At 45.7% G+C, this 21,072-nt stretch overlaps 1 protein-coding gene across 12 annotated transcripts in view; it reads left to right on the top strand.

The window, feature by feature from the left end:
* The first annotated feature begins 16,343 nt into the window (after positions 1–16,343).
* CHD7 (chromodomain helicase DNA binding protein 7) overlaps positions 16,344–21,072 on the top strand; it is a 186,911-nt gene continuing 182,182 nt past the window's right edge. For 4 of the 12 annotated variants that reach the window (XM_082719361.1, XM_082719359.1, XM_082719360.1 and 1 more), the window contains exon 1: positions 16,344–16,713. The gene's annotated coding sequence lies outside the window, so the exon portion shown is untranslated. Of the gene's footprint in view, positions 16,714–17,138; positions 17,402–19,413; positions 19,471–20,830; positions 20,921–20,977; positions 21,044–21,072 lie in introns of those variants that run through there. The other 8 variants (XM_082719367.1, XM_082719363.1, XM_082719364.1 and 5 more) reach the window with 8 other exon arrangements.

The raw sequence follows: 21,072 nt of genomic DNA, 5'->3' as shown, positions 1-21,072 counted from the left end.
TGTGATCTGATTCGAGTTGATTTTTTGGCAAGAAGATTTCATAGGTGAAATGAAGCACTTCCATCAGGAATCTCACTCATTTGGATAGCTTCATTCTTTTATCATCAGCTAACTGCTGGATCATTTCCCTGGGATGATCTGCCGTCAACTCAACATCAGCATGTCTAAAAACAAATGTATCTTCCCCCACACAAATGATCCCTCTTGACACGACGTCTGTTTCTGCAGTTTCTATGGTCCTCTTAAATCACGTGGGCTCCCGGTCTCAGAGCCAGCCTCCACAATCCCTCCGCTCTCGTGTTCTTCTGTCGGGAAGACCTGCCAGTTCTCTCTCTACAGAATGTGACGGATTTTCCCTTCGATTCTCATACCTATTGCCCTACTACAGGCTTCAGAAATATTTCAATACCTTCTCCCTTCTGGTTTCTTTTTCCTCAATTCCACTCGAAACTGCCCCTGGCTTAACCACCCACACATCACACACTCCTTCCCATGTACTTCCTACTTGCAAACCTTTGATGGCTACCCATTACCTTTGAAGTGAAGTGAACTATTGAGAGTACTCTATATAGGTTTGGTCCCAACCTCCATTCCCAACCTCCATCCCCCTACTCCCTCAGTTTATCTTGCTTAGCATTAGATGTTTTTCTTTTCTTTTCTTTTCTTTTTAAAGATTGTATTTATTTATTTGACACAGAGAGAGAGAGAGAGAGAGAGAGAGAGAGAGGAAGAGAGCAAACACAAGCAGGGAGAGCGGCAGGCAGGGGGAAACAGACTCCACACTGAGTAAGGAGCCCCATGTGGGGCTCCATCCCAGGACCCCAGGATCATGACCTGAGCTGAAGGCAGCCACTTAACCGACTGAGCCACCCAGGCTCCCCAGTATTAGATGTTTTTCTAGAGCCATGAAAACCAAGTGACTTGAAAACGTGTAGACCAATGTCCTATCTGACATCCTCTTTTAGTGCCGAACACCAGAGAGTCAAGTGGACAATGATCCAAGGACTGTAATAAGGCAAAACTTCTCTCTGAGGATAATTCTGGATTTTTCTCAAGAGACACCTGGGGCCCCATGCTGGGGAAGGAGAAATTGCCTGTCATTCTGGCAAAACACCACTTGCTAGCTTTCTCAGCTTTCCTAATAAGATGTTCACACTTCTACCTATTGTCTGGTCTTAAAACATGTGGCTGACCATTGACAAGTAATACAGAATGCCAACCACTTAGGCTCTGTCCTGTTACCTGTTCTCTGGCTCTGATTGTAAGTCAAACACACAACCCACCTTCCTTCCCCCTCACCCAACACAAAGAACTCCCAGCTAAGAGAAGGGTATTCAGGCAAAATTCTCTAGGAGATATGATATTCACCCAGTCCTTAAAGAACTTTCTTTTTTTTTTTTTAAGATTTTATTTATTCATTCAATAGAGATTACAAGTAGTTAGAGAGGCAGGCAGGGAGAGAGGAGGAAGCAGGCTCCCTGCTGAGCAGAGAGCCAGATGCGGGGCTCGATCCCTGGACCCTGAGATCATGACCTGAGTCAAAGGCAGAGGCTTTAACCCACTGAGCTACCCAGGCACCCCTTCTAGAACTTTCTTGAGACAGACCACTGAACATCTGCATCCTGGGTGACCTTCAACCAAGACGGTCCTGATCATGATGCTGGCTTACACGGATCCTGCCCTGGGTCATGACTCACTGCCTTCTGTGTGAATTCTCATGCGACACTTTCTTACAGTTTTTTAAAAAAGATTTTACTTATTAGTTTGAGACAGAGAGAGAGTGTGGGTGTGTTCGAGCAGAGAAAGACAGAGAAGGAGAAACAGACTCCTTGTGGAGTGCTGAGCTCGATGCGGGGCTGGATCCCAGGACCCTGAGTTCAAGACCTGAGCTGAAGGTAGATGCTAAACTGACGAAGCCACCTGGACACCCCACTTTCTTATGAAATTCGACTGAAAGAACTAGTACTCAGAAAACTGCCCTGCATCCTTCCTTACATAGCAAAAGCCATGTGTTTATGGTTTCCTTTCTTTACTCTGGCCATCAAGAGGCACAGCCCCAAGTGCCAAGCTTAATAACTGGTTACTTCAAAAGTTTGATATTTCCCCCTAAGTCGCGATTTAAGTTTCTATTTTTAGAATTTTGTGTTGCTTTTTATTTTAAAGATTTGTTTTTTTACTTGACAGAGAGAGAGAGAGAGATCACAAGTAGGCAGAGAGGCAGGCAGAGAGAGAGAGAGAGGGGAAGCAGGCTCCCCAATGAGCAGAGAGCCTGATGCGGGGCTCGATCCCAGGACCCTGAGATCATGACATGAGCAGAAGGTAGAGGCTTAACTCACTGAGCCACCCAGGTGCCCCTCTTTTTCACCTTGTAACTGTCTTCAAATGCATGTTGGAATGAGCCAGTATATACATTAAGTAAATAAAATATTGCTACGTTCCTCCACCCAAGCAAAGGTCAACGGATTTACTTCCTAGACTCTAAGTTTGCTTATTGTGTGCCTTCTCTTTGGACAGCTGTCCCACCCTATCTCCCAACACTCCTCCCCTTGCCCAAAGCCTGCCTGTTTGCCCTTCTCCCTTGAAGGACTGCTCCACTTCCAAGAACCTTCCTGATGCTCCCCCGCCACGAACCAGCCTTCCTTCTTCTGAGAGCCTTTCATGTTGTTTATACACGATTCATTTACCACTTCCCATACTCTGTCTTCTGTTGTTAGTTTTAGAAACATTTTCTTTTAATTGGAAGTGGTGTGTGCACACAGTCAAAAATTTAAGCTGTACAAGAAAAGCTGCCTGGGAAAAAGGTATTCCGTCGTCCACAACTGCCTGAGAGGCAACCATGAGTGTTGGTTCTTTGTTCGTCATTACAGAAATATCTGTGCATTTACAAACGCACACACAAATGCACATATTTTATGTGCATACATAAAGTACATATGCATACACTTCTGTGTGTGTGTGTGTGCATTTATAAATTCGTTGGTCCTTTTCCCCCCAACTATGAACATACCATATGCATTCTTCTGCATCTAGACCCTTCCCCCCCCCTTATAACAGTAAAGCTTGGAGATTATAGCACAACAGCCCCAAAATGTATACCTTAGTCTAATGCCTATGTAGCTTCTATTGTAAAGATAAACCATAATTTATTTGATTAGTTAGACCATCATGGTCCATATCTGAGACTAAACATACTCTCTCTGAGGGCAGTGGAGGGGAGGGAATATGTCTACATTTAGTCTATTCCTCCAGAAATCCCATAGAAAATGCTTAATAGGGGTGCCTGGATGGGTCAGTTGGTTAAGCGTCTGCCTTTGGCTCAGATCATGATTCTGGAGTCGCAGGACTGAGCCCATGTTGGGCTTCCTGATGAGTGGGGAGCCAGCTTTTGCTGCTTCTTCTGCCCCTCTCCCTGCTCCTTCTCTTTCTCCCCTCACTGTCTCTCTCTCAAATAAATAAATAAAATGTTTTAAAAAGGGAGCAGCTTACTAAATGATTGTCAGTTTTTATCAGTAAATAATCAAGTAGCAAGCAATCCTATTTTATAAAAAATATTTAACTTAAAAAAAATATTTAACTTGAAAAAGTCTTACCGCATTATCCAATCAACCACATCTGCCTTTCACTAAAATTTTGCATGTTGTGGTATACTTTTGCTATTATCTACAGCACGTTTTGAAAAGGTCTGACCTTGAGGCATACTAAGCTTTAGCTCATGAAGAGAAGGGCTGGATGTGCCTGATGTTGTGGCAATGGCTTCCAGGGAAGGCAAGGAATAGGTCAAGCTGAGCCCACATCCAGAGACAGGGAGCAGAGAATCTGCAAGGCCAAGTGCAAGAGAACCACAGCAAGGAGAGAGGGTAGTAGTACATGAGGAAGCCAGCCTCAGTTTTGCTCACAGGAGGTGAGGCCTTCACCGTGGAGTAGGCAGAGCGACAGGGGAGCTGGAGTGAACCGGTCTGAGAAGGAGGAGTTACAGAGTGGCAGGACCTTGGATCAGTGAGTCCTGGTCTTAAAAAAGATGAGGCAGGTGGTGGGTATTATAGAGGGCACGGATTGCATGGAGCACTGGGTGTGGTAAAAAAATAATGAATACTGTTTTTCTGAAAATAAATAAATTAAAAAAAAAAAAAGATGAGGCTTGGGGCGCCTGGGTGGCTCAGTGGGTTAAGAGTCTGCCTTCGGCTCGGGTCATGATCTCTGGATCCTGGGATCAAGGCCCGCATTGGGCTCTCTGCTCAGCAGGGAGCTTGCTTCCCCTCTTTCTCTGCCTGCCTCTCTGCCTACTTGTGATCTCTCTCTCTCTGTGTCAAATAACTAAATAAAATCTTTTAAAAATTTAAAAAAGATGAGGCTATGCCCATGCTGATAGTGGTGCTATTCACAGCAGCTACAAGGTGGAAATGGTCCTGTTCCCATTAACAGATGAAGGGTTAAGAAAATGTGGCACATACTATAATGGAATATTATTCAGTCTTAAAAAGGAAGGAAATTTGGACACATGCTATGACATGGATGAACTTTGAAAACATGTGCTAAGTAAGATAAGCCACACACACAAGGATGAGTATTATATGATTCCCTTTACGTGGGGTACCTAGATTTGGTAAATTGACAGGAGAGTACAGAGTGCTGGGGGCTGCCGGGAGAGCAGAATGGGGAGTTAATATTTAATGGGTACAGAATTCCCATTTGGGATGACAATAAAAGGGCTTCAGATGGATTAAAGTAATAATTGCACAACATTGTGAATGAACTTAATGCCACTGGCTTGGACACTTAAAACTAGTTTCTTCTTATTCATTTATTTATTTTTTGGGGAGAGGGGCAGCGGGAGAGAGAGAATCTTAAGCAGGTTCCACGCCCAGCTCAGAGCCCAACAATGGGCTGGATCTCACAACCCGGAGATCATGACCTGAGTGGAAGACAGGCACAACCCACTGAGCCACCCAGGCCCCCCAAAATTCAGTTGTTTCTGTGCCACGGCCTCGATCTATGTCATCTCTGAGCCTGCATGTACTATTTTATCCTTGATGATTCAGGTCTGGTAATGATTTTACCTGGAGGTAAAATTTTCTTTTCCTGGAGGGGTAATAAACAAACAGGCTGTTGGTAAAACACGTGAAATTGTACTTAATTGACTTTAGACACAGGTTACTTTGGAGTGACTCACGGGCTGTGGCTTGTGAGGGCCCCACAATGGAACCAGGAGAACTGAGGACGGGAACAAGAATGGGATGGTGGGTGCCTCTGCGGCCAGTTGGCTTCTGTCTTGTTGATCCCGTGAAGCTCTACCCTGTGAACTGAAGTTACAATGGCTTACACCACGGAGGAACTCCAGGAAGGAGCTTAGGAGCTGGGTTAATACAAATTCTTGCTAGCTATCTAAATGAAAAGCCCCAGCCTAGCAGCTCAATCATATTATAAACACATTAGAAAGATATTAAAAAGTAATTACTTTGGAGGAACTTTACTACGTTAAAATACAAATGAAGATAAAATTAGGAATGTTTCCTCCTTTCAGATTCAAGCACACAGAATCTTTTAAAAATTAGTTTTGCCTTTCTGTACCCAGTCTTCCCACTCCTTAAATGTAACTCTCTTTGTGCAAGCATTAGTCGCTGGCCTCCTCCGCGCCAGACACTGTCCTAGGAGCTGGTACTGAGCCGACTGCTCCCATATCCGAGTGGTGGCCTGGAGAGGTGTGTCCCTGTGACCGCCATATTTGAATGTGGAGCAGTTAGGCTGAGAGTAGTGATTCCACCCTGGAGAAGGGATTGTTTGTCCAATTCTCGAGTCCATCTTATCTGGAGATGCAGCCTCAGGCAAGATGTTGTGACAGGGTACAGACCCGTCTATCAAATGTGACTTTTCTTCCTTTAAATAAAGCAGAGGAAATGGCAAAACATGGGTGTAAAGGAGGTCAGCCTGAAGTGGCTCATGGGAAAGGCAAGTAGTCCTTTGGCAGGTATTAGATTTCTGTTTGGGAGAAAACACCGAACAGGGGTTTAGGAGGCGTGAGTTTGGCCCCACCTTTGCCTTTCACAGCAGGGCAATCTCGCAAGCCCCTGATTCTTCATCTCTAAAAGAGGGTTATTGTGTACACGATCTGCAAAACCCAGATCTTACATTCTATCTACCGTGACCAACGAGGAAAATCCTGGAAAATCCTGGAGCATCGTGTAATAGCAATAATTACTGGCAAATACCTAAACCAGAGTTGAATGTAGGAGTACCATGAGATCTGACCCATGAGATACAGAATTAGGCGACCTTAAATCATGACCTGTTCTCATTTTACATCTCAAAGTACAACTTTGAGTTTGACATAGTTTAGCCTAGAACCGTCCAAGCACTTGCAGCCATAATGCTATATCCCACTGTCACTCCTGAGGTCACCAGAACAAAAACAACACTCAAGCCTTTGTTTGGTCTGGTTAATGTTCGAATCCAACCTAATGGGCCAACCAGCCAACCAGAGTCTTAATGAAACAGAAGGAAGAGGAGACATACTTAGTTATTTACTTGTTGTTACGAACATATCTATTCCCCAAAAAGGGATTTGAGATGGCCAGAAATCTCCATCTATCGCATTATTTCATATACGACTCATGTCCTACATTTAAACAAAGGACCCATGATTGTGACTCCTTCATGGCTCCAGGCCACAATGCTAGCTGATCTGGCGTGGCTCCAGGGAACCCTACCTTGGCCATGCAGCCAGTGATCCTTCTGAATCTCCGTGGAAGAGACTAACTGCCCCACTCTGGAGTGAACCTGAGAATTCACCATTTGTATTTCTTTTCTCCAGGGGTGAAAGTTACTTAAGAAAGTTGCATAACAATTTAGTGCTACTACAATCTCAGCTCAGGACTCAACGAGTCTTTTTACTTTCTTTTTGCACCTTCTTTCTTCCCTGTAGGGACTGTTCCAAAAGTTGAACTCTTTTCTCAGATCTCATGACCATCCATGAATGTTTTAATCTCAGTAAATGATTAGCCACTGAAGTAATAAGAAAACCAGAAGTGACTATAAATAAATTTGCTTAACTTTCTGTCATCTCTCCCTGCCCCCACCTATAAACTTACTGCCATTTTCACCCACCTTTCTTGGGTTCTAGAAAGACAGGTGTCTTCCCTGTCCTCCGCCCACAGCTTGATGACCTCCTGTTCCCCATGAGCCTCATTTCCTGACATGCTTGCCCACTCCCCTCCTGCTCCTGTCTCCCACTCTTCGGGGAAATGCTTGTCATCCTCATGGTGGTTTTTGTTCTGTTTTGTTTGTTTCTTAAAGGCTGCTATCATCTCTTTGATATGAGGTCTTCTCCAGCTACTATCCCATCTCTTTTCATTTCAGGACTACACTTCTACAGTCTGAAGTCTACACCAACCGCCTACACTTCCTCAGCTCCCATTAACTTTCTCAGCTTTCTGCAATGTAGCTTTTGCCCTCAACACTCACAGCTTGAAAGGTTAGCAAAGACCAAATCCAGTGAACGCTTTTCAATCCTTTCCTTCATGCTCTCTCTGTGACATTTGACATGTTGCTCCTTTCCTTCTCGAAACTCTCCTCTCTTGAGGTCTTATTTTCCCCTTCAGATTTGTGAGTTGTCCTCAGTAGCTCCTTTTTTGATGTCTCCCTTTATTATTTTTTTCTGCCCATCTCCTAACATGTGTTTCACGTGGATAAGTCATGCTCCCCAGTGAATTACTCCTCAGGGTGGCCATGCAATTTCCCACTTTCCTTCTCGAGTCACATTGATTCTGGGCTTGACCTTGCAACTCCCTTTGGCTGGTGGAACATCAGTAAACACAAAGCCAGCAGAGGCTTGATAGGTGCTTGTGTTTTGGGAGCTTGCCTTCTTAGAACACTCCTCAGAGACTGCCATGTCATCTGGATGATGAAGATAAAGACCAAGTGGAGAGAAAGGGGAGAAGCAATTTCCAATTGAGCACAACCCCTAGTCAGTCCACCAGATGAATAATAAATTTTTATTTTAAGCCACAACCTTTAGGGATGGTTTGATACATAGTAATAAATAACTGAGAAAACACAGTGTTTTAAAGATTCCTGTTAGCCTGCTTTGGTCTCACGTTGCTTATCTTTCCAAACAATGCCATCCATGCTAATGGATTTTTTTAAAAAAGATTTATTTGTTTGACAGAGAAAGAGAGGCAGTGAGAGAGGGAATACAAGCAGGAGGAGTGGGAGATGGAGAAGCAGGCTTCGCACTGAGCAGGGAGCCTGATGCGGGGCTCGATCCTGGGACCCGGGCATCATGGCCTGAGCCAAAGGCCCTGCTTAAACAACTGAACCACTCAGACCCACCAGCTAATAGATTTAAGTACCATTCATACTTCATGATTCTTACACCTACATTTCTAGATGAGATCAGTCTTCTACATTCTCATATCTGACTTAATGGGCAACCCCACTTGAATATTCCACAGATCACCTTGAGTTCCCACACCAAAGCACTGTATTCTACAAACTGCTCCTGCCCCTTCTTTTGTCTTGGTTAATGGTGCAACTGGTTACCAGTCACTCAAGGAGGACACTTTTTTTTTTTTTTAAAGATTTTATTTATTTATTTGACAGACAGAGATCATGAGTAGGCAGAGAGGCAGGCAGAGAGAGAGGAGGAAGCAGGCTCCCCGCCGAGAAAAGAGCCCGACATGGGGCTCGATTCAAGGACCCTGAGATCCTGACCTGAGCTAAAGGCAGAGGTTTAACCCACTGAGCCACCTAGGCGCCCCTCAAGGAGGACACTTAGAAGTGAATTTTCATCCTTACTTTTCACTCACTTAACAATAATCAGTCATTCACCAAATCTTATCATATCTGTCACCTAAATATCTCTTGCATTTGTTCCTGTATCTCCATCACCTCTAATGCTGCCTTGGAAGGGCTTTGTCAAGTCGTACTTTGACCATCAGCGATATCTCTTCATTGTCTCCTTGCTCTGAGGATCGGCTCATCTGGCCAATGCGTCCATGTCTGTCCTGATCATTTTCCCAGTGACAATTCTTTAGTGCCTCCCTTACCACATATGGAATAAAGATTTCTGAAGTGGTTACAAAACCCTCCCCCACCTGGCTCTACCTATATTTCCAACCTCATTTCCTGTCCTATCCCTGTTTATGCTGTCCTTGTGCCAAATTACTTGCAGTGCTGACACCAGCCATCTGCCCGGTAGATGTCCTGGACAGTTTTCCTGCCTGGTGTACCTCCCCAGCCCTGCCACCTGCAGAGTCCTTGAAGACCCAGTTTAAATGTCACATCCTCTGTAAAGCCTCCCCTGCCTCTCTGTGCAGAAGCAAAATTAGTTGTCCCTTCTTCTGTGTGATCACCCTGCCCAGTAATACCACTATTGTATGCATTTGAATTGTAACGACATATTTCAATGTGTGTCATGTCTGGTACATTCGGAGAACTCCTCTAAGACCAGGGTTTGCTTTATTTCTTTTCCAGCACCCAAGCAAGTGCTCGACCACTATTGAATAGAACACTATATTTTGCCACTTTAATGTCTTTTAAAAGAATCTGATTATAATTGGCTATGTTAGCACAAAGGATTTTCATTTGTTAGTCAGAAAGGGAGACAATGAGAGACTTGGGTTTGGCCCCATATTATTGAGGGTAAGTTCAGTGACGACAAGTCACCCAATTTTGGAGCTGGTACCTGAGGGAACAAGAGACAAAGTGGCTCTCTCCAGACTGGGCCAGGCTGGAACCACAGTCTTCACCCTCCCCATCAGTGCTCCTTCCAGAAAGAACACTGCCTTCCTTCACCACAGGGCGGAGCGGTTCTTCAGTTCTGCTTTGTCTTCCCTATAGGATGACAGCCCAGGTGACAAGCATCTAGTAACTTCTTGAGTCTGAAGAGTTCAAAGAAGTAGTTGGTAATTGTTTCTATATCTTCCCTGTTCTTGTCTTATGGGGGCCACCTGACTTTTCTCCCTACTTCGGATCTAATCTCCTACATTCTGCACCTTGTCACAGAAATATGGGTCTGACTTGTTACTCTCTTGCTGGACTCATCAGTGACGCCAAAACCTTTGGGGGTGACATCTAGAGCTCTCCTTGGAACTATCTACTTCTCCAGTCTAATCTACTACCTCGTCCCCACTCCCCACCCTATATATAAGTATGTGAGCATTTACTGAGCACCTTCATTTACTGAGCATTTACTGAGCATCTCTTGTTGGTTCTAGGCCAACAAGGGATGCTAAAAGACAAGATGAGGTCCTTGTTCCCAACTGGCCCACAACCTAATGACAGAATAGGATAGCAATTGATTATAATCCATTGTAAACCAGTGTTGATGCAGATAGGCACTTTTTTACTTTTTTGAAGAAAAAAAACTTCCTTAGAAGAAGAAAAAAATATCTTTATTTTTTTTTTAATTTTTAAATTAACATTTAATGTATTATTAGCCACAGGGGTACAGGTCTGTGAATTGCCAGGTTTACATACTTCACAGCACTCACCATAGCACATACGCTCCTCAATGTCCATAACCCCACCCCCCTCTCCATACCCCCACACTGCCCAGCAACCCTCAGTTTGTTTTGTGAGATTAAGAGTCTCTTATGGTTTGTCTCCCTCCCGAACCTATCTTGTTTCATTTATCCTTTTCCTACCCCCAACCCCCCCACATTGCATCTCTCCTTTCTCATATCAGGGAGATCATATGATAGTTGTCTTTTCTGATTGACTTATTTTGCTAAGCATGATACCCTCTAGTTCCTTCCACGTAATCACAAATGGCAAGATTTCATTTCTTTTGATGGCTGCATAGTATTCCATTGTGTATATATACCACATCTTCTTGATCCATTCATCTGTTGATGGACATCTAGGTTCTTTCCATAGTTTGGCTATTGTGGACACTGCTGCTATAAACATGCGGGTGCACGTGCCCCTTTGGATCACTACATTAGTATCTTTTGGGTAAATACCCAGTAGTGCAATTGCTGGGTCATAGGGTAGCTCTATTTTCAACTTTTTGAGGAACCTCCATGCTGTTTTCCAGAGTGGTTGCACCAGCTTGCATTCCCACCAACCAGATAGGCACTTTTGAGAGAACAAACGAAGGACAGCCAGCCCATTCTGGGAGGATCAGAGAAGACTGAAGAAGATTGGCTCACCCTCCATGTTCCTTCCACTCAGTATGGAATCACTTGCAGTAACAAGTGCTCAAGAGGCTTTAAAACCACTGGACCACTTTGTTGTCTGTCGGGGTGCCTCCCACCCTCCTTGTTCATATTAATTCCTGTGCTTACTTGAGACCCAGGTCGAGTCTCCCTTCTTCTAGGAAACCTGCTCTGCTGTCTCAGGCAGCAAAAATCACTTCTTTCTTTATGTTGCTGTAAACCATGAGCTCCTTGAGGACAGGGAGCTAGCCATGTTCTCCAAGGCTAATAGATTGGCACATGCTAGGTACTCAACAAATATTTGCTGGAAGAAAGTAGGCATTCAAAACAATGTTTGCTAAACCTTAGTTAAACATGGTATCTTCGAGAGAAAACAGTGGCTAATTGTAACCCTAGTAGCTTTCTTTCACCTAAAATCTTGACCTTAATAATCTTGGCAGTGGCTAGCAAATGCCCATAGCAAGTGCGTCCATTATGAGTAGAACACGGGGGGTGAGCTTACATATCCAACTGGATTCTTTCCCTTATGAAGAAATTACAGAGGAATATCAATGCTGTTTTTCCAGTAATGCAAGCAATGCTTTTTAGAATTTTCTTTTTGGAGCTTCCTTCAGCATTTTTGACCCTTTAAATATCTGTACCTTTATCTTTCTTTCTATTTTCAGTGGTAGTAAATCTTCATCATTCAAAGGAAAAATATATTGTTTGGAGCTTGCCAAAGTCATTTGGATATGAATTTGGTAACTGATGAAGTAGAATAATACATTTTTAGTGGAGAAAAAGAGAAGTTGTCCTAAAGAGAGTTGTTTCCTATGACTTGAAAATTGGTTGCAAACACATTTTCAAAAGACGAGTTGCAAAAATACATCAAAGTATGTCCTCAACACTTGATCTAGTGTAATATCTGTAATTTTTTTTAAAGATTTTATTTATTTATTTGACAGAGAGAAATCACAAGTAGATGGAGAGGCAGGCAGAGAGAGAGAGAGGGAAGCAGGCTCTCCGCTGAGCAGAGAGCCCGATGCGGGACTCGATCCCAGGACTCTGAGATCATGACCTGAGCCGAAGGCAGCGGCTTAACCCACTGAGCCACCCAGGCGCCCCAATATCTGTAATTTTTAAAAAAGATTTTATTTATTTGACAGACAGAGATCACAAGTAGGCAGGGAGGCAGGCAGAGAGAGAGGAGGAAGCAGGCTCCCTGCCGAGAAGAGAGCCCGATGTGGGGCTCGATTCCAGGACCTTGGGATCATGACCTGAGCCAAAGTTAGAGGCCTTAACCCACTGAGCCACCCAGGAGCCCCAATATCTGTAATTTTTTAAAGTTCATAACATTTGGAAAAATAGATAGGGCTCCAGTTTTAAATAGGAGGTGTTCCTAAATTTGAGTAATTTTCCGTTGTTTGTTTGTAAGTGGTCTCTACATCCAATGTGGGGCTTGAACTCATGACCCCAAGATCAAGAGCAGTATGCTCAGGGGGTCCAGATGGCTTAGTCTGTACAGTATACAAGTCTTGATCTCTGGGATTTGAGTTGGAGGCCCACCTTGGGTGTAGAGATTACTTAAAACAAAACAAAACAAAAACAAAAACAAAAAAACCCCACAAAAACAAAAACCAAAATCTTTCAGGGCACCTGAGTGGCTCATTTGGTTGAGCATCTGCCTTTGGTTCAGGGTCCTGTCCTGGTCTTGAGGTCCAAGGATGGAGCCCCATGTCCAGCTCCTTGCTTGGTGGGGAGCCTGCTTCTCCCTCTCCTCCCCACCTGTGCTGTCACTCTCTTTCTCTCTCTCAAATAATTAATTAAAAATTTTAAAGAAAAAATTAGGGGTGCCTGGGTGGCTCAATGGGTTAAACCTCTGCCTTCAGCTCAGGTCATGATCTCAAGGGCCTGGGATCAAGCCCCACATCGGGCTCTGCTCAGCAGGGAGCCTGCTTCCCCTGGCTCTCTCTGCCTGCCTCTCTGCCTACTTGTGATCTCCGTCTTGTCAAATAAATTAAACAAAACAAAAAACCAAAACAAAATAAAACAAAACAAAACCTACCCCTAAAAAATCCTTCACATGTATCTCTTAAAAAAAAAAAAAAAAAAAAAGATTATTCTCTCTCCCTCTGTCCCTCCTCCACCTCTCTCCCTCTCTTAAAAATTTTTTTTTTTCTTTTCAGGAAGAAAAGAAGAGTAGCATGCTCTATCCATTGAGCCAGCGAGGCATCCCTCAGTTACTTCAGATATGCACATTATTCCCCCCTTCTTCCCTTGCTTCCATGAAGTATTATATATTGATACATTATGGCAATGTTCTCAAACAGAGACAACTATTCATTCCTCTAAACAGTGATGCAGCTGAACTATTGGTCACTTAGTAACAGTTTTGATTCTTGGAAGTCTTTTCATCCATTTCTCCTGGGTGAGAAAACCTTTTTGTAGCAGGTTGTCTTAGGTATTTTTCTCAACTGCTTTCCGCAGGCACCCAATTCATACTTTTCCCATCTTCCAGTCCTTAGTAACTTTCCAATGCCTTCTGGCTGTGAGGAACAGAGGCCTGCCCTTGTCCCCCAAGGGCTCATACCCCCAAACTACCATATTCTCTGACCACTGCATCAAAACCAACAATCCGTTAGACTGTAAATTTCAGGAAGGCAGGAATTTGGAGTTGTTTTGTTCTCTACAGCATCTTCAGCGCCTAGAACAATGCCTGGAATCACATAGGCACCGTGTTGAATGAATAAATGGATCTCTAAATTTGTTAGTTTCAGCTAGGTGTTGGGAGGAAAATGACCCATTGACCTAATTTACAATCGTCTGTGAATGACCACAAGTTCCTTACCGCTCCTTAAGGTATTTGCACATTTAAAGGGAACGCTTGTGAATTCAAATGATTCTCATTGGCAGAACTTCAACAGTGCAGCAAATGGAGAGAAGACAGTTGAAGCTAAAGGGTAGTGGGGACGGGGACGGTGGTGGTGGTAGGGGTTAACGACTTCAGTAGGCCACAGCTGCCTAGAGTTTGCCCCAGAAGCTCCCTGTTTTTCAAGGCCCGTGAAACTCTGCAGTCATGCAACTTCTAAAAGCTTAGAGTCTTCTCCATCATGGCTGTCAGGACGGGGGTTGGGGTAAGGAGAGAGAATAAATCAGGAAGGGGCCATACAGCTGTTTTTTTTTTTTTTTTTTTTTTTTTTTCCACTTTGAGCTTTGGCTTTACTACCTTGCCATTTCTTGTGTTTCAAGAAAAATGTCCTACCTTTCTAGTTAAATTACAAGGGCACAAGGGTACCGCTTCATAGTCATTTAGTACTATTTGCTGATTAAAGATTAATACACTTTTATTATATGCAGATGTCATTTTTGTTTTGTTTGGTTTTTGCTCAAAATTAGCCTTGAAACATATTTACATCTGACAGTGAGCTGGGGTATACTGCAAAAGATAAGAAATAGTTCCTTTTATGTCACTTTTATGTCCTCTGATATAGCAAGGCGCTAGTGATTTCTTTGTAGACATTGTATCCTGTCTTTAACCTTTCTCTCAAACACAAAACATATAGACCAAAGCATCCCCCAGATGCTTTCATTGAGAGATATAAGGGAAATGTAATGGAAATGTAAACCTAACTTCAGAATTCTGATTCTTGGTTTATGATATGTGTCTCTAAAACAGGGAGAAGTTGATTTTAGTGTTTTCTAGTATTTTCATGTCAGAATTTTCTGTAGTGTCAATCTTATTTCTGCTTTTTATCTGTAAATCTCTTGAATGAAACATTTATCTCTTTTAAAACACCACTCAAATGACAAAAGAAAGACAAAAGCAATGCGTCTTAATAAATGGAACAAATCTTTAGAAAATTATTACTGATAACAGAAAAATAAATGTTTGAGTGGTTAAATCCCTATAATCAAAGTTATTGAGTAGTTCTAGTTGTTATGCAGCAAACTGGTTTTGATTAATCTTTTGAGCAAGTAGAAATATTGTGATTAGTCTTAGCACTACAGGTGGTGAATGGAAATGTGTGTTTTGCATAGTTCTGCAATTTTCTCAGTTTATTTTGGAGTCTAATAATAGCAAGTTGCTTTACTCTATATCTATTTCAGGACTATCTTTGACAAAAGTCCCTTCCTTGAGACAACAATAAATGTCATCTTCAACCTAATAACATCACCTTAAAGTATACAATTGCTGAGCGTTTAAAAGAATAATAATTGCTCAGTAACTTGCACGGAGAAAGTGCTTCGTAAATGTTTGTAGATTTGTCTCCTGAAAGGAAAATTAATAAAGGAAGATTTTCTTCAGGGTTACTCTTCCTTTTGTACCGGGAGGAGAAAGAGAAGAAGAGGTGTGGACATTAAAGGTTAGGAGATCATATAAAAGTGCCAATTTTTGCCAAAGAATGATGAAAACATTCTAGTCCTGACACGTTTAATAATGGGCACACAACCTATTTCTTTGTTTCATAACGATTACCCTCTCTCTCCCTTTTTTGGCATGGTAACAAATTCAACAAAATCAACGCCATCTAGTTAAACTTTTTTTGATTTAGTAGTGGATCCGGCCGTCCTGTCAACGAGGAGGTAGGAAAAGCAGTGTGGAGAGGCAGGATAAATCTAGTTGACATGGTACGTGTCCATTCTGAATAATTTCATGTGGGAAAATAATTTCAAGTTGAAGGATAATTACAGAAGAGACATCCAAAGCCCTCGAGCCGCCGCCGTCCGCGGACCGTTGGAAACCCCTCGCCGTGGCCAGGAGGACCGCGGCCGGCTCCCAGCCGCCGCTTCCTGCCCCGGGGCGGCGCACCCTGACTCCGGGAAGGTGCCGCGCGGGGAAACGTGGCACCCTCTCCAGCCCGCGCCCGGGGCGCTGCCGCGCGGCGAACGAGCGCTCGGAAGAGCCGTTGCCAGAGGGGCTGCGCGGCGGCCGCGCACCGGCCGGCGGGGAGAACCGCCCGCAGCGCCGGCGCCCGCCCCGGGAAGGGAAGTGGCGCCCGGCCCGCCCTCCGCAGCCCGCCGCCCCGCAGCCCCGCGCCGCCCCTTTTCTCTCGGCCTCTCCCTCGGCCTCCGCCACCCCGGCCGAATTCTTGCATAAATTATGCCAGGCGCGCCTGACGTCAGGTGGCGGCGCGCGGGCGCGGCGCGGAGGGAGCTGCCGGCGGGCGCGCGCGGCCCCGCGGCCTCGGGCGCGCGCGGCGTGCCGGGCGCGCGCAGGCGCTGGCGTGCTGGGGCCGCGGCGGCGGCGGCGGCGGCGGCGGCGGCGGCAGCGGTGGCGGCGGCGGCGGCGGCGGCGGCGGCGGCGGCGCGGGGGTTGAGCCGTGGTAGTGCGGACGCGCTCGTGCTCGGGAACTATCGGATTAAACTTGAATCGAGTGAAATTACACAAAGGAGCGCCGCTGAGGAGGCGGCCCGGGGACCCGGAGACCCTGAAACTCGCCAGAGCCCCGTTCGCCCCCGGCCAACTCCGCGCCCGTGGATTAGACCCCTGGCCGCGGCCGCCGAGCCAACTCCGGAGCCCGTTCTGCGTTTTGTTTTCCCCTCGGCACAGGACAGCGGAGGAGCCCTACCGACCGACCCGGTGAGTGCGAGAGTTCGCCGGGCGCCTCCGGGAGGGGCGGCGGCAGGAAATCGCTTCGGGCCGGGGCCGGGGCCGCGCGAGGAGTTGGGAGCGAGGAGTTGGGCGTGTGCGGGGCGAGGGGCGAGGGCGGGCGGGGGCCGGGGCCGGCGCAGGAGCGCAGCGCCGCCCGTGCCGTGTCGCCGGCGTCGCCGCCCGCGGGGCCCGAACCCGCGCCCCGAGCGCCGCCCGGCGCCCCAACTTTTGCCTGCGTCCGCGGGGCCGGCGGCGGCGGGGGCGCGCGGTCCGGCCGAGGGTCACTTCCTCGCATGTAAATGGCTTTTTGTTGTGCTGCCGGCGTGGGGGGGGGACGGGGGACAGGAGGGAGCGTGTCTGCGCGCGGGGGAGCGCGAGCGCGTTTCCTCCCGCCGGCGCCGAGCACGAGTTGCCGGCTCCATTCGAAAGAAAAAGGAAGGAGGAAAAGTTGGGCTCCAACTCAAGTGCGAGTGGGCGATGGGCGCGCGGGCGCGGGGCGGCTGAGCGGCGGCGGCGGCGGCTCGGGGACGGCGGCGACCCCCGCCTCCCGCCCCCGCCCCCCGCTCCGGACCGACCACGCCGCGCTCGCCGGGAGCGGCGGCCGCACCGGCGCGAACAAAGTGCGTCCCTCCTGGCGCGGCGGCGCCGACCCGCGCGGGGACGGCCACCGGGCGAGGTGGGTCGGCGGCGGGGAAAGTGCGCGGGGCGCCGCGTGGGGCGGGGGCGGCAAGAACACGCGGCGCTGGGGGCGTCGGGACCCCAACCCGTGCCGGCCGCGGGCGCGGAGTTGCGAGCCCGGAGCTGGGGGTTCTCGGGGCTCCCCGGCAGCTCCCAAATGCGCGAGGAGGAGAAGAAAGGGAGCGGGGCCGGGGCGAGCGCGGGGAGGCGCGGCGAGGAGGGGACCCCACCTTGCCGAGCTAGCCGGGCCGGCGGCGGCGACTGCATAATAGCGACTTTAACCCCCCGAGGCAATTCGGCTCCCCCACCCCCGACCCCGCCGGGGGTCAACGCCGGGCGGGGGGGGGGGGTCACCAGGTGGCCCCCGAGGTGGCTCGGGTGCGCTCTGCCCCCGCAGAGATCCGCGGTTCGGAGCGTGAACGGCCGAGGTGGCTGGAGGCCAAGCGGTCAGCGGGGAGAGGAAGGAGGGCGGCGGGGGACGCGTTGTTTGTTTGGTTCGCACCGGGGACTGGGCTCACCGGGGGTGCGGGGGCTCGGGCACCCGGTGAGCTGCGGTGCGGCTGCGTCCGCGCGGGGCGAGCGCGGCCCGGGGGGGTGGGGAGGGCGGCGGATCCCGGGCGGAGGGTGGGGGGGGGGTCCAGAGGCTCCGGGGAAGGAGCCGCCGGCCCCGAGCAGCCATCATTACCGAGCCGCCTTTCTCCGGATGGCTCTGCCTCGAGGAGCCCCGCGCCGTGGGAGCGCACCCCAAACTCCCGGCCGGCCGCCCGCTTTGTGAGCGCCCCCGTAGAGCGGGCGGCGCGGGGAGTGCTCCTGCTATGGGTCGGACGGTTTTCCCGGAGGTCACTTTTAGAGACTGTTCACGCCTCGATTTTAAACTAGTTTTTTCCCCCCTCTTCTGAACAGACAATGGACAAAAGAAAAGTAGCAACCCACATGGAGAGTTTCCTTTTGAATTGCTAGAATTAGATACACTATCCAGCTCTCTACTCGCTAAGTATACTTTTTAGTTTCCCATTGTATATTATCTAGCAATCGATTTAAATAACTTATCTTGAAATATGTCCATCCTCTGGGCTCGATTGCTGGGGTATGTTGAATATTTTAATTTATTTTAAAAGGACTTATGTGAAGGCCCTGATTTTTATTTTCTAAAGATACTAATTTAAGCCGTCTTTGCAGTGGGCATTACCTTTCGAAGAGGTTGCGTGTATTTTCCCCCCAATTCTCTCCCAATAACAAGAGGGGGGAGTACTCACTATACGTAATAATCCAATAGAAAAAAAAAATAGTTCTCTTTATTTCCTCACAGATCCATTCTAACGATGACAAACAAATCTTAGTGACTGGGACCTTAACAGCATGGGAACCTGATTTATCCCAGTTATAATTCTATTTAGATTGTAGTAATGTGTGAGTACTAGGTAATTCTTATTTCAGAAATAACTTGAGCAGTGATTTTATGAAGTTGAATCCGTCTCCCAGCCCCCAGAGTACATCTGTCGCGGAGTGTTTTTGTCTTGCTGTTGCACAACAGAAGCCCTCCAGTCTTTACCCTAAAATGGCAGCTTTCATTTGACTGGGGCCCATTCATTGACAATGATAATAAAGAGGCTGAAAGCTAGATGCTAGGGGCACGGAGCAGTACTCGGTTTGCCTTTCTAGGTGATAATAAGTAGGAGACATTTTATGTCTTCCAGATTTGCTCACGAAAACTTTATTTTCCCTGGAAAAATCTGTACTGTAGAAAAAAGTTACAAAGTAAACAATTTGAAAATGTATAGGGACTTGCAGTAAATTTTAGGAACCAAATTTTCTTAATTTGCCACTAGTTAAAATATGGCATTCTCCCCTCTTGGATGACCTGATAAAGGGAATAATGGATTTTTGTGAGGCTTGTAACAGGTGAATTTCCTAACCATGACACTTAAGAATTATTTTCCAGCACTGTGTATTTTATAATTTATATTCTCTTGATATGTTCTTTTTTTTTCTTTTCTTCCTCTGTGCAAGCCAGTAAATTGAAGCCTGAGGAATTCTAGGTTTTTCAAGATTCAAATGAATTTTTAGGTAAGAAATGAATAATAATAATATAGACTGGAATGGGAATTCCAAACTCTAGTTATATTGGTTTAATCAATAGGTGTATTTTTAAGTTAATTTAAAAAATTACTCCCTTTTCTATGTCTTGACATGGAAGTCAGGACAGAAAAATGATACAGGTTGTGTATCATACATGATGGTGATGGTTTAAAAACTCAAACATTATTTTCTTCTTTGAGGAAAAGATAACTCCTTTTCCCCAAGTTTAAAATACAGAAGTCAAGTTTAAAATGCATCTACTAACTTAGTTTTAAAATAGAACTTGCATAGATTCATCTGTACTTGGTTTAGTTTTTAACCAGTGGACTTAGAGGACTAGTTCCCAAACTAGTTCCCAAACTCCATGCGTTTTCTTTTATTGAATTAAAATGAATATTGGGAGGATTACCTTTATAATAATGTGTCAAAGAAATGTTACAACTTTTTTTTTTCATATAAACACAGTCAATAATGTAATATTTATAGTATGGTTTTTAAGCAATTAGGTCAAAAGAAAAAGCGTTCTTCATTTGTGACAGAATACAATTGAGTGCTTCAGTGTATGAGTTGTGTGACCCATAAGAGCAATCTAAGTGCCAAGTTAGAGTAGTTATTTCAGACCTAGGCTTGCAACATTTTATTCCCTGTGCTTAAGAAAGTTTGCTTGCGATAAAGTCACCATCCATTTATTTACTCTTGTTTCAGTGATCCTCAGCCTTTTGGTGCATAACTGACAAAAAAGAGGCAGGACTTTCCCTCAGAGAGTTTACTGTCTAGTGGGAGAGAGAGTTCTTCAGGTAACCAGATACTCACATTTAACTTTTAAGGTTAACTTTGGAGGTAGTTATCTTTCATCCTTTATAATCCATATATGGCTTTTTGGATTTGATAGCAGACACCATGGCTATCCTATAAACATCTATAAATAAGGCATTGCAAGAATAAAAATGCTTAGTCAGGGCAGAGTAAAGTGTGTGACTATAAAAAATGGCCCTTAAAGCTTCAGCTTTGTAATAAACTGATTTACTTTCGGTGTTCAGATGGTTTCTAGATATAAACAAACGTGCACTGAAATAGATATAGGTCACATAACTAAATTCACTAAAAAAAAAAAAAAAGATGGCGAAGGAACATTTTGGATGATCTCGAGATGATGTCAGGAACACATTGGCCCTTGTGTGACTCTTTCGTTGTCTTGTCCATTCTTTATGGACGTGTTTATGTATCTTTTTAAAAAAGCTGTTCTTTTTTATGTCACAGGAAATTTTGAGTTTAGTATAATATCTTCTCAGGGTTCTAAAGCCATTATTGCTTTATTTGGGTGATAAAATTTTCCTTTTTTTCCTAGGAATCTTTATTATTTTGCATTGCTTCTTAAAAAACAACCCTTTGATATTCAAAGATGATGGATGATGTTGAAGTATAAAAGAAATTGGGAGTAAGTGATCACTTAAGTTTTCTACAAGAAATAAAAAGATGTCATGTTGTATTTCAGGTTGGTTTGCAATTATGGCAGGCAGAAGTCCATAGCCGATTATGGTGGGATTTAGGAGCTGGGAAGGTAATTAAAAATGCTACTGCTGCTCTTTT

This window comes from Mustela nivalis (genome assembly GCF_964662115.1).
Source record: "Mustela nivalis genome assembly, chromosome: 2".
NCBI classification, from domain to species: domain Eukaryota; kingdom Metazoa; phylum Chordata; class Mammalia; order Carnivora; family Mustelidae; genus Mustela; species Mustela nivalis.
This window is presented reverse-complemented; position numbering and strand designations above follow the sequence as displayed.